The sequence below is a fragment of the Dendrobates tinctorius genome, unplaced genomic scaffold (genome assembly GCF_039654945.1).
Source record: "Dendrobates tinctorius isolate UK_male_01 unplaced genomic scaffold, ASM3965494v1 ptg000143l, whole genome shotgun sequence".
Taxonomy (NCBI): domain Eukaryota; kingdom Metazoa; phylum Chordata; class Amphibia; order Anura; family Dendrobatidae; genus Dendrobates; species Dendrobates tinctorius.
Window position 1 is genome coordinate 14,845,491 of NW_027361810.1, and position 13,019 is coordinate 14,858,509.

Here is a 13,019-nt window from a genome sequence, read left to right on the forward strand (position 1 = left end):
CATGTGTACTTTTGAGATACTCTTCAACACCAGTCGGGCAGGGACCAGAAGTAAAGATCTGAGATCTCACAACGGAGGGGAAAACTCGATGCCTGATTTGATTGACTGAAGATCTTCATTGATGATGTATCTTATCAGAATCGTTCTGCTCTTTGATCCCAGATAAAATGTCCATATTTAGTATTTATCACTCTCTGATAATCGTCGAATCATCTGCACCGTACGAGATACCATAAACCCAGCATGACGTTTCAAATGACAGGATGAATATGACCTATGACCAATGGGCTGCGGCAGGTTGATGTAAGCCACTGGGTCTACTAACCAAACCATTACGGTATGTGCACACGGTCAGTAATTGGCGGTGCTTTGGATGCAGTGTATGTTCGCTGCGGCCAAAGCGCTGCCGGCTTTTGAACGCAGGTGAATCCGCATGTGTTCATTGAACCGCGCGGATTCAACGCGTCCAATACATCGTACAGGTGAGGCTCGCGTTTCCGCAAGATAGACATGCTGCGGTCTGGAGAGAGGTCTGGTCTCCACAGGTGTCTCTGGACCCATACTGGACATGGGGATTCTTGAAGTGCTTTAACATCTGGATGCTGCGGGTTGGATGTTGCACGAGTACACAGCGTCCAACCCGCAGCATTTACTGACCGCGTGCACATACCCTCAAAGGTGGTGCAGGATCATACACCCTGTCACCTCATTTGGGACATGTGACACCATCATCTTGTTAAAGGGGTTCTCCACTTTATCAATGGGCCAATGGTGATGCAAAAGTAAAAAAAAGAAAAAAGATGCCGTACCTTCCAGCTCGGTATTATTTCTTCTTGGTGCTGCTGCCGGTGTTCCCCACTAGTCTCCTGTTTTCACCTTCTGCTAGTTGGTGTCAAGGGACCACTGGTTAAGGCTGCACCCAATGATTGGCTGCAGTGGTCACCTGAAACCTTCTGCCAGTAGAGGAAGCCAAGAGACTGGTGGGGAACACAAGCGTGAAGAAGCAGCAGTGCTCCGGTAGGTGTTTTTTTTTTTCTTTTTTTTTTTTAACTTTTGCACCACTGTGGTCACAATAATATAGTCTTTAAAGGTAGTGGACAACCCCTTTAACCACGTAATAAATAAATAAATTTTTTCGATAATTATCTAAAATATTTTGCTTTCCAATTTCTTATTATTTCTGGGATACCTGCTAGCTGTCAGTGAATGAAAACATTAATATTTATAGTGTAGGATGCAAACCAGAACATAGTCCTGCATTCAGATGTAAACAGCCTGAACTCCAGACTGATACATTGTAGCAAACTACCAGTGAGATTGGTGCAGCTGTTGCAGATGGGTTTAGTTCAGGAACATTGTCTACGCTGGATAAAATTGTATTACATTGATAGATTTCCAGCATCTAGTAGCAGAAGAAAGGGTCTTCGGTCACAATACACACTGTAGGTCACGACATACCTTACTGTATAGACATACTCTGTATATCGCCCATATAGGAAAAATAATAAAATGTGAACACAATCAAAGTTAATATAAAAGTGAGTCTGTCTGCACAAAGTTACTGTTCGAACCAAAGAAAGGTAAGCAGTTTTTATTTTATCTTTTTCATTTTAATTGTCAGTACCTGAGAAGGCCATCATACTGCGTGGCTGGAGCTATGGGGGCATCATACTGCGTGGCTGGAGCTACGGGGGAATCATACTGCGTGGCTGGAGCTACGGGGGGCATCATACTGCGTGGCTGGAGCTACGGGGACATCATACTGCGTGGCTGGAGCTACGGGGACATCATACTGCGTGGCTGGAGCTACGAGGGCATCATACTGCGTGGCTGGAGCTACGGGGACATCATACTGCGTGGCTGGAGCTACGAGGGCATCATACTGCGTGGCTGGAGCTACGAGGGCATCATACTGCGTGGCTGGAGCTACGGGGGCATCATACTGCGTGGCTGGAGCTACGGGGGCAACATACTGCGTGGCTGGAGCTACGGGGGCATCATACTGCGTGGCTGGAGCTACGGGGGCAACATACTGCGTGGCTGGAGCTACGGGGGCATCATACTGCGTGGCTGGAGCTACAGGGGCATCATACTGCGTGGCTGGAGCTACGGGGGCATCATACTGCGTGGCTGGAGCTACAGGGGCATCATACTGCGTGGCTGGAGCTACGGGGGGGCATCATACTGCGTGGCTGGAGCTACAGGGGGCATCATACTGCGTGGCTGGAGCTACGGGGGACATCATACTGCGTGGCTGGAGCTACGGGGGCATCATTACTGTGTTGCTGGATCTACGGGGGGCATCATACTGCGTGGCTGGAGCTACGGGGGCATCATACTGCGTGGCTGGAGCTACGGGGGGCATCATACTGCGTGGCTGGAGTTACGGGAGCTTCATACTGTATTTGGGGAGAGCTGTGGGCTGCATCATACTGTGTGTGGAGGGCTGTGTCTTGGCGTTTTTGGGGTCCATCATACTTTGTATAGTGGCTGTGGGGGGCATCACACGTGTGTGCGCTGTGAGGGGCATCATACCGTGTACAAGGGGCTGTAGAGGCCATGATATAGTACATAGAGGGCTGTGAGGGCCATTATACTGCGTGTGGTGGGAGGCATACAGTGTGGGGGGCTGTGGGAGCTTCATACTGTGTGTATGTATGTGGAGGGTCTGTAGTGGAATAATAGTATGATTGCCCGCACATAGTATCTATAGGGGGGCTATCATACTGTGTGTGGAGGGGAATTGTAGGGGCCACCAAACTGCATGTATGTGTGTATGTGGGGGGCATCATTACTGTGTGGGGGGAACTGTGCGTCCAACTTACTGTGTAGGGGGCTATAAGGCCAACGTACTGTGTGGGAGGGAGCTGTTCATTATTGTACATCTATATTTATTATATATACTTAGGGTTGTATAGCAGAAGCATATATATGATTTATAGATTTTATAAAAAGCAGTGAATTATATATTTGCGCTGCTACTAGTAAGAATACATGTTTCAGTAAGCCCTATCGTGTGTGTATCAGCAACTATTCAAATTAATATGTGATAATAATAATAATATAATCAGAATTAGGCCGGGGTCACACATGCGAGAAACTTACACGAGTCTCACATCTTAACACCCCGCATAGAAATACATGGGGCCGCACGCGCCGTTCCTGAGTGCCGGCGGCAGTGCCGGGTATTAAGATGTGAGACGGGTAAGTTTCTCGCATGTGTGACCCCGGCCTTAAGTTCAGTATGTTGGTTTGGCCCTCCACAACAATCACTATTTTTCATTTGGCCCTTTGGGAAAAATTAAATTGCTTTTTTTGAATTAGTTGGATTTCTGCAGCGCCACCTAGTGCTAAAATTAAATTATTATTTTTCAGTTGACTGAATATCTCTAGCACCCCCTTATGGTGGAATATTAATAATATTAATATTATTTAACGGCCTAGCTTGATCTCGAGCCATGGCGACTTGATGGATGAACGTTCTGTAGGAAGATTGATCTTGTGCAGCATAGATAGGTCTACCGGATGGTATGTAGTGAATATTGGGGCACACATAGGCCCAGTTTATGTAATGTCTGGTGGCATTTTTCTTTTTAGACTTTTTTTTTAGGTTGTGTCACAAGTATTCATCCAATTGATAAAATGCTGAGAGGTGAGTTGGAATTGAGACATGGATTTTTTTTTTATCTGACATGTGCATGGATAATGCACGGAGAGAAAAACAGCCACAGGAAGGTTTGGAGCGCGGGAATAGCTGGCGCATGTGAAAGGGGGGCGGGCGCATGCGCAGACTAAAAAGTAGGAGAACTAAAGTGAGGCTTGAAGCACATGGAGGCTATGAGAGCGGGAATGGCCAGAGCGTGTGAAAAGGGGACGCGGGCGCATGTGCGGACTGGAAGGCAAGAAAGTTAAAGCGAGGCTTGAAGCGCAGGAATCGCTGGCTACCTTGTCTCCACTTAATTTTTGTTTTCTGTGGTGATTTCACCTGTGCATGTAAATAAACACAGATATTTTTTGCAACTTTGTAAGATTTGAGTGCGGCTGTTTTCCTCCCCTGGCTAATATATTGGGCTTTGTCCATGTTCAGCCTGCACCTCCTAAACAGCAGAGTGCGCCTCATTTATTTTTCTGTATCTCCATGGATAATGCACCACATTAAAGATCATGGCTGCCTAGGTAGTACACACAATTCTGCAAAATGTGCAGAAAACCACCACTAGGCTGAGCTTTCCTTTTAATTTTTTTTTTTTGCATTTTTACTTATTGTTCTATTAATTTTAATGTGAGCTGTATGCAAGCAAAAATTATTTTAGCCATGTCTATGGATGAGAATAGTTGAGATCTCTGTAAGCATTACTAGCACTCTGCTCGCACTGTTTTGTTTTTGGGGGTGTGAAGAATATATTGGAGATATAATTTCATGTAAACTTATTTAGCATGAGACTATAAACACCCCCACGTCCTTTCTTTGTGCAGTAGGGACAGGAAACCTGGATCAGCAGGTCGTCCAGCATTCTCAAAGGTTCAAGGAGAAAGCTGGCACCTAGTTCAGCTGGTGGTCAAACCTCAAAAGGCGATGAATGACAGATCAGATACCTCTTACCTTGCCACTTAAGCTCAGGAGAAAGATTTGCTTACAATATAGAGTCATGCTGAATCGAAGCTACCAAAAACTTTGTAGAACATTCTAGAAACATACTTCCAGGAGTTATAGAGATACGATACATCCTAGCCATACATCATGTACATTTCCGAGATTCCCAAAAAAGGGCGAGGGTCTTCCAGGGTCTCGATCCATTTTAGCACCCCAGGGTGGGGAAATACTTAAAATGGCTAGAAGGAGCCAGCTAGCAAAGCCATGTTTGATCTCAATGCGTCTCCAAAGCCGCCTCCTTAGGACTGTCCCTTAAGGATTTATGACCCATCTTAGGTTTTGGAGCTTTTAGCTGCTAGACTCAACAGGAAGGGATTTAGTTCCAGCCCAGGGGGCAGGAACCTCAAGGAGTTAAATGCTTGTGCAAAGCATGGCCTATTGCTTTTCTCTGGGGAGGTTATGACAACATATCATGGGAGAAGTCAAGGAACCAAGGGGACCACCAGCCTCCCATGTAGCAGCCTCTCCACCACAAGCCAGGTCTTTCATCTGACTGTTGACTCATTCTGCATACTTTTGCACTACCACTGTTTATATATGCATATCTGACCATTGTATATGTGTAACCATTGTGTGTATATAGTGTATTGTCTAATGTGCCCTTAAACCGATTAAATATATAATTTAACCTTTGGCTGCTCTTTTATCTCGATCCACGAATCCACACATCCATGTTCTTGGCTTTAACTTTCCATGCTACCGGGGCTGGTTTCTGGCCCAATATAATCCGGTTAATGGACCGTGATTATATCTAATGAGCAACTGGTGGCAGTCCAACCAGGCTGGATTTGCTCTGTTTCTCTGGTGCTAATGGAAGGGGCCTGTTAGGGTTGTGAGCAAGTGTGGTGCCACATCAACAGTTGCGTGGGCCATCCTCCTTCATTCCCCGTGCCTCCCTGGGTCCATGTGGGCAGGGGGTGCCTGGGTAAAACTGCCAAGCTGATCTTACGTGTCCCTAAGGGGTGTGAAACATCAAGTTGGTGCAAGTGAGGAGACTGTACTGTGTGATCCTTCTGATGGAAAAGTGATGTCAGGCGGGGTGGCAAGGTTCAGATTCTTCACATGTGGTGATAGCGGCGGGATTCTACGTGATCTCTCCGGTACCATCCTTCACAGGGGGTACTCTGCTGGCACTGTTTGTTAGGGTACTCTGCTGGCACTTTTTCATGATTTCAGGTAACCAGTTGTAGATCCATGATTTTGTTTCTCAATGTCCTCACAGCTTATGTCAGGTAATTCCCCATACACTTCACACATAATATTAGATAAGTTTTTATTGTTTTTTTCCCACATTTATGGTGATATTTTCATGATTTTTTGCTCACAACTAAAATAACTCTGCGAGCTTTACTTCTTTCCAGAGTTTACTGTTCATAAATGCAAATAAAATTACAAGCAACACGATGGTAAGTAAGAAGGCGAATTCCACATATAAAGCAATCATCGCATCCGAGGTGGAGATCTTTAGTCCGAGAAAGTTCACAAATGGCGGTTCTGGAGCTTCCGAGGGTCCTGTAGTGTGGCTGCCGCCGCTCGCTGCGGGCCCCGTAGTTGTACCTACTGGAAAAAGGGAATTCTTGGTGAACAACGCCTGCTACTTACATGTTATGCTTGGACCTTGATATCCAGAAGTATATCAATTAATGACCAGAGTTGGATTCTCTCACCGAAGCACCAGAGGATCATCTCAAAGGATCAGCATCTGAAACTTTTTACCGGTTTTATGGGTCTCTTTACTTAAGTTATAGGAGTTTCCACACTCACCTTCAGGTTCTGAATCAAGGCAAGGATGAGACCCGTTATGTGAGTCAGGGAAACCGTTACACTGAACCACTGATCTGTAATATTTCACAGACGGTTATTCTTGTACATAGGAGCAGTATTATAGTAGTTATATTCTTGTACATAGGGGCAGTATTATAGTAGTTATATTCTTGTACATAGGGAGCAGTATTATAGTAGTTATATTCTTGTACATAGGAGCAGTATTATGGTAGTTATATTCTTGTACATAGGAGCAGTATTATGGTAGTTATATTCTTGTACATAGGGGCAGTATTATAGTAGTTATATTCTTGTACATAGGAGCAGTATTATAGTAGTTATATTCTTGTACATAGGAGCAGTATTATAGTAGTTATATTCTTATACATAGGAGCAGTATTATAGTAGGTATATTCTTATACATAGGAGCAGTATTATAGTAGTTATATTCTTGTACATAGAGGCAGTATTATAGCAGTTATATCCTTGTACATAGGAGCAGTATTATAGTAGTTATATTCTTATACATAGGAGCAGTATTATAGTAGGTATATTCTTATACATAGGAGCAGTATTATAGTAGTTATATTCTTGTACATAGAGGCAGTATTATAGCAGTTATATCCTTGTACATAGGTGCAGTATTATAGTAGTTGTATTCTTGTACATAGGAGCAGTATTATGGTAGTTATATTCTTGTACATAGGGGCAGTATTATGGTAGTTATATTCTTGTACATAGGAGCAGTATTATAGTAGTTATATTCTTGTACATAGGAGCAGTATTATAGTAGGTATATTCTTATACATAGGAGCAGTATTATAGTAGTTATATTCTTGTACATAGAGGCAGTATTATAGCAGTTATATCCTTGTACATAGGTGCAGTATTATAGTAGTTATATTCTTGTATATAGGTGGCAGTATTATAGTAGTTATATTCTTGTACATAGGTGCAGTATTATAGTAGTTATATTCTTGTACATAGGAGCAGTATTATAGTAGTTATATTCTTGTACATAGGAGCAGTATTATAGTAGTTATATTCTTGTACATAGGAGCAGTATTATAGTAGTTATATTCTTGTATATAGAGGGCAGTATTATAGTAGTTATCTTCTTGTACATAGGGAGCAGTATTATAGCAGTTATATTCTTGTACATAGGTGCAGTATTATAGCAGTTATATTCTTGTACATAGGTGCAGTATTATAGTAGTTATATTCTTGTACATAGAGGTCAGTATTATAGTAGTTATCTTCTTGTACATAGGGAGCAGTATTATAGCAGTTATATTCTTGTACATAGGTGCAGTATTATAGCAGTTATATTCTTGTACATAGGGGAAGTATTATAGTAGTTATATTCTTGTACATTGGGACAGTATTATAGTAGTTATATTCTTGCACATTGGGACAGTATTATAGTAGTTATATTCTTGTACATAGGGGCAGTATTATAGTAGGTATATTCTTATACATAGGAGCAGTATTATAGTAGGTATATTCTTCTATATAGGAGCAGTATTATAGTAGTTATATTTTTGTACACAGAGGCAGTATTATAGTAGTTATATCCTTGTACATAGGGGCAGTATTATAGTAGTTATATTCTTGTACATTGGGACAGTATTATAGTAGTTATATTCTTGCACATTGGGACAGTATTATAGTAGTTATATTCTTGTACATAGGGGCAGTATTATAGTAGGTATATTCTTATACATAGGAGCAGTATTATAGTAGGTATATTCTTCTATATAGGAGCAGTATTATAGTAGTTATATTTTTGTACACAGAGGCAGTATTATAGTAGTTATATCCTTGTACATAGGGGCAGTATTATAGTAGTTATATTCTTGTACATAGAGGGCAGTATTATAGTAGCTATATTCTTGTACATAGGGGCATTATTATAGTAGCTATATTCTTGTATATAGGGGCAGAATTATAGCAGTTCTATTCTTGTACGTAGGGTCAGTATTATAGTAGTTATATTCTTGTACATAGGGGCAGTATTATAGTAATATTCTTGTACATAGGGGCAGTTGTATTGTAGTTATATTATTGTACATAGGAGCAGTATACATTATTGTATACAAGTATGCAATGACTAAGGACGTAACAGTCTAAAACGCAACTGCGATTACTCTAGCTGGATGTACCTTCCTTTAGTATTATAGTAGTTATATTCTTGTACATAATGGCAGTATTATAGCAGTTATTTTCTTGTGCATAGGGAGCAGCATTATAGCAGTTATATTCTTGTACATAGGGGCAGCATTATAGCAGTTATATTCTTGTACAAAGGGGCAGTATTATAGTAGTTATATTCTTGTACATAGGAGCAGTATTATAGTAGTTATTATTTGTACATAGGGGCAGTATTATAGTAGTTATATTCTTGTGTATAGGGAGCAGCATTATAGGAGTTATATTCTTATACATAGGGGGCAGTATTATAGTAATTATATTCTTGTACATAGGGGCAGTATTATAGTAGTTATATTCTTATACATAGTATTATAGTGACATATTATAACAGTCATGCATTAACAACTTTCAGTTTTTCGGTGGCTTGTTTGGATATCCTATATTTAAAACTGGGGACTACACAGAAGTTATGAAGGACAGAATTCGAGAAAGAAGCCTCGCTATAGGACTGTCCCAAAGCCGGTGCATATGCCTGCATCATCCATGTAGTAATGATTATTTCATTATGTCTTTCGGATGGATGTTTTCAAATTCTGGAAGACTCAGTAAAGCCAATGGCATGTCTACCATACTTTTTATAAAACCATCGCTTAGTAAAACTAAGAAATTCTGTTTACCTACAGCCAACCCTAGAGGGCGCTCACTGCATACAGATCTATACATCCCCCATTGGATGGAAGGATCTGCAAATTTTAAAGAAAACTTGCTAGTGCTTTCATGCTGCTAGGACAATGTAAAGCATGAAACAGAGATACTTTCAGCATTTGAGGGAGATCAAAGCTTCAAAAATGATCCAGGCATGGAGTAAAGAGTCAGAGCACAAGTAGAGGAGTTCGCTGGGTTCTTCCTATTTGCGGATAAATGCAGTTCTGTCAGTCACACTGATCTGAGTGGAAAGAGGATGGAGGGATAGGTCCAGTGGGCTGGAGTCCCCCTGTCCAGCTCATTTATAAAGTATGTTCCGCCGGCATCGGCACATGTTGTACGTGAAAGGACTGTTAGACCGGAGAGGTGTAACAGTCCCTTCACGTCTAGCAAGACGAGCATAATCAAATATGATTTGAATAAGCAAGACTGTGTTAGGCTCTGTTCACATACCATTTACTTACAATGGGGAAAATTGGGAGCATTGCATGTTTATTTTATGGTAAATGTAGTCGCATGTGCTGTTAATATGATAAAAGGTTCCTCTGACACAGCTGTGAACATAACCTTACAGGGGAGGCTATACAGTAGGTTGTTACAGTAGTCTTGGAGGGAGATGATCAGGGCAGCTTTTCCTCTGTTGCTATGCTTTACTCGTGGTTTCTATGACTTTTACCATCAGGCTCCCAGAGTTCACCGAAAGTGAGAAGCAAAGAATAAAAGGAACGTACGACTTCTTTGGCTTGAACCACTATACTACTGTGCTGGTTGGGCAAGCAATCTTTGGAATAGACTATCAGGCTTATAAAGGAGACAGGTAAAGGTGATCGCGAAAATGTAATCCTGTTCTATAGAAAATCAACAGGAAATATGACGTATTTTCTGTACATCATTACAGGGGAGTTTATTTACGGAGTGACCGAACCTGGCTTACATCTGGTAGTCTATGGCTGAAAGTGACGCCTTTTGGCTTGAGAAGGTTATTACACTGGATAAAAGAAGAGTTCAACAACCCTGCCATATATATCACAGAAAACGGGATATCCGAGTGCGGGACGAATCTAAATGACGAATGGAGAACGTATTATTATAAGTATTATGTGAATGAGGCGCTGAAAGGTACGAGATTACATACAAAGCAAGCAGAACGTACGTGCAAGTCAGTCAGCCAACCCTAATATCTGGAATAGATTAAGTATGCAAAAGCACTTTATATAGGAGGAGGCATATTCATAGGAAAATCTCTGACATCTTACAGACCATTGATATATTCTTATAGGCCATAATATAAGAACATCCTATGTACATTACTATAATTACTATAATACTGCTTCTATGTACATTACCATAACTACTATAATACTGCCCCTATGTACAAGAATATAACTACTATAATACTGCTCCTATGTACAAGAATATAACTACTATAATACTGTTCCCTATGTACAAGAATATAACTACTATAATACTGCCCCTATGTACAAGAATATAACTACTATAATACTGTTCCCTATGTACAAGAATATAACTACTATAATACTGCTCCTATGTACAAGAATATAACTACTATAATACTGCTCCTATGTACAAGAATATAACTACTATAATACTGCTCCTATGTACAAGAATATAACTACTATAATACTGCTCCCTATGTACAAGAATATAACTACTATAATACTGCCCCTATGTACAAGATTATAACTACTATAATACTGCTCCTATGTACAAGAATATAACTACTATAATACTGCCCCTATGTACAAGAATATAACTACCATAATACTGCCCCATGTACAAGAATATAACTACCATAATACTGCTCCTATGTACAAGAATATAACTACCATAATACTGCTCCTATGTACAAGAATATAACTACTATAATACTGCCCCTATGTGCAAGAATATAACTACTATAATACTGCTCCAATGTACAAGAATATAACTACTATAATACTGCTCCTATTTACAAGAATATAACTACTATAACACTGCCCCTATGTACAAGACTATAACTACTATAATACTGCCCCCTATGTACAAGAATATAACTACTATAATACTGCCCCTATGTACAAGAATATAACTACTATAATACTGCACCTGTGTACAAGAATATAACTACTATAATACTGCCCCTATGTACAAGAATATAACTACTATAATACTGCCCCCTATGTACAAGAATATAACTACTATAATACTAACAAGTATATGAATATAACTGCACAGTGTAGATAGACATTGATCATATTGATATGAAACAAAAATACATTAAAAAAATTAAAATTGACTGCAAACCTATTCTTTTGTTACAAGATATAGTGTGCATTAATGATCTTCACTTACATCTCCATCCCTCACTCTTGTTTGACGTGGTGGTGAAGTATCTGAGACACGTACCTCACCTTCTTAGCTGGAGAATCGAGCCTTTTGTTTTTAGATAGAACATACATTTTTGAGACCCCATTTGATCATTGAGACTTTTGTGGCCAAAGTCGAGATGTTGTAGATCATAGCAGGATAAATTATTATGACCACCCCGCTCCAATAATACTGAAATAACCACTTTAGTACAATATTCTACAAGAACCCTGTAATTAGATTTTCTGTGCCATCATGTACCTCCACGCTGCATCGATGTCCTCTTGCTTATAAGGGTTGATCGGTTCTGCCCAATCAGAGTTGAGGGTGATGGACATAAGACCCTCTTGAAATGCTCGGTATTTATCATTATATAGGTGCCATACTTCAGCATGGGCTTTAATCAGGTTATGTCCTGCCAAATACACACCAGTGCCTGGTGATCTGACTCCTATTAGGAAAGAAAAAGCTGAGTATTACAATCTGCAACAAAGATATAACTGCCTGGAATCCATTAAAACAGTACATACCTCCTATAGACAAGGAGGGTATGGGAAAGTTATATTACGTGGGACCCCAGTGCAGCGCCAGAACTTATTCAATGGCTACAACATATAATCACCTGGTGCAAAGGCGCCTTCTCCATAACCCGGGTTGGCAATGATGTACGGCTCGTTCAAAGTGATCCAGAACTTCACTTTGTCGCCCAATCTTTGGAAGAGAACTTCAGAGTAGTCCTTAAACCTTTCTACTATTGTCTCGTTCTCCCAACCACCATCATTCTGCAAAACTTGAGGTAGATCCCAGTGATAAATAGTGACCTGAACAGACAAAAGCAAGGGAATAACTAAAAAAAAAATAAACAAAAAGATAAAAATTGCAACTCATCGGACTGGTGGTGCTATAAAATGGTGATTTATTACCTGTGGTGTAATACTGGCAGTCAGTAAACCATCTATCAGGCGAGAGTAGTAACTGAGGCCGGCTGACGTGGTCCTTAGTCCCATCTGGGAGAATTCTTGGCCAAGAGATTGAGAATCGATAATATGAGACCCCAAGACCCTTGATAAGTTCTATGTCTTCATCAACCCGGTAGTAGCTGTTGCACGCCACATCTCCATTACTATCATCTTCGATTTTAGATGATGTGTGGGAAAACTGATCCCAGATGCTGAGCCCTTTCCCATCAGCTCTCCAAGCCCCTTCGATCTAGAAGGAAAGGAAAAATAATGTTTTTTTTTCTCTATTATAATTCTCGCCGAAAATCCTACAAAATGGTGGATATGTATATCTTTTTTTTTTAGTTTGTGGGAATTGGTTTGAAAAGTGACAACTGCACTGGTAGAAAGTGTTTAAGAGCAAAGAAGAACCTCCACAG

At 40.6% G+C, this 13,019-nt stretch overlaps 1 pseudogene; it reads right to left on the reverse strand.

The window, feature by feature from the left end:
* Nucleotides 1–1,696: 1,696 nt before the first annotated feature.
* Nucleotides 1,697–13,019, reverse strand: part of LOC141049123 (lactase/phlorizin hydrolase-like) — a 29,535-nt pseudogene continuing 18,212 nt past the window's right edge.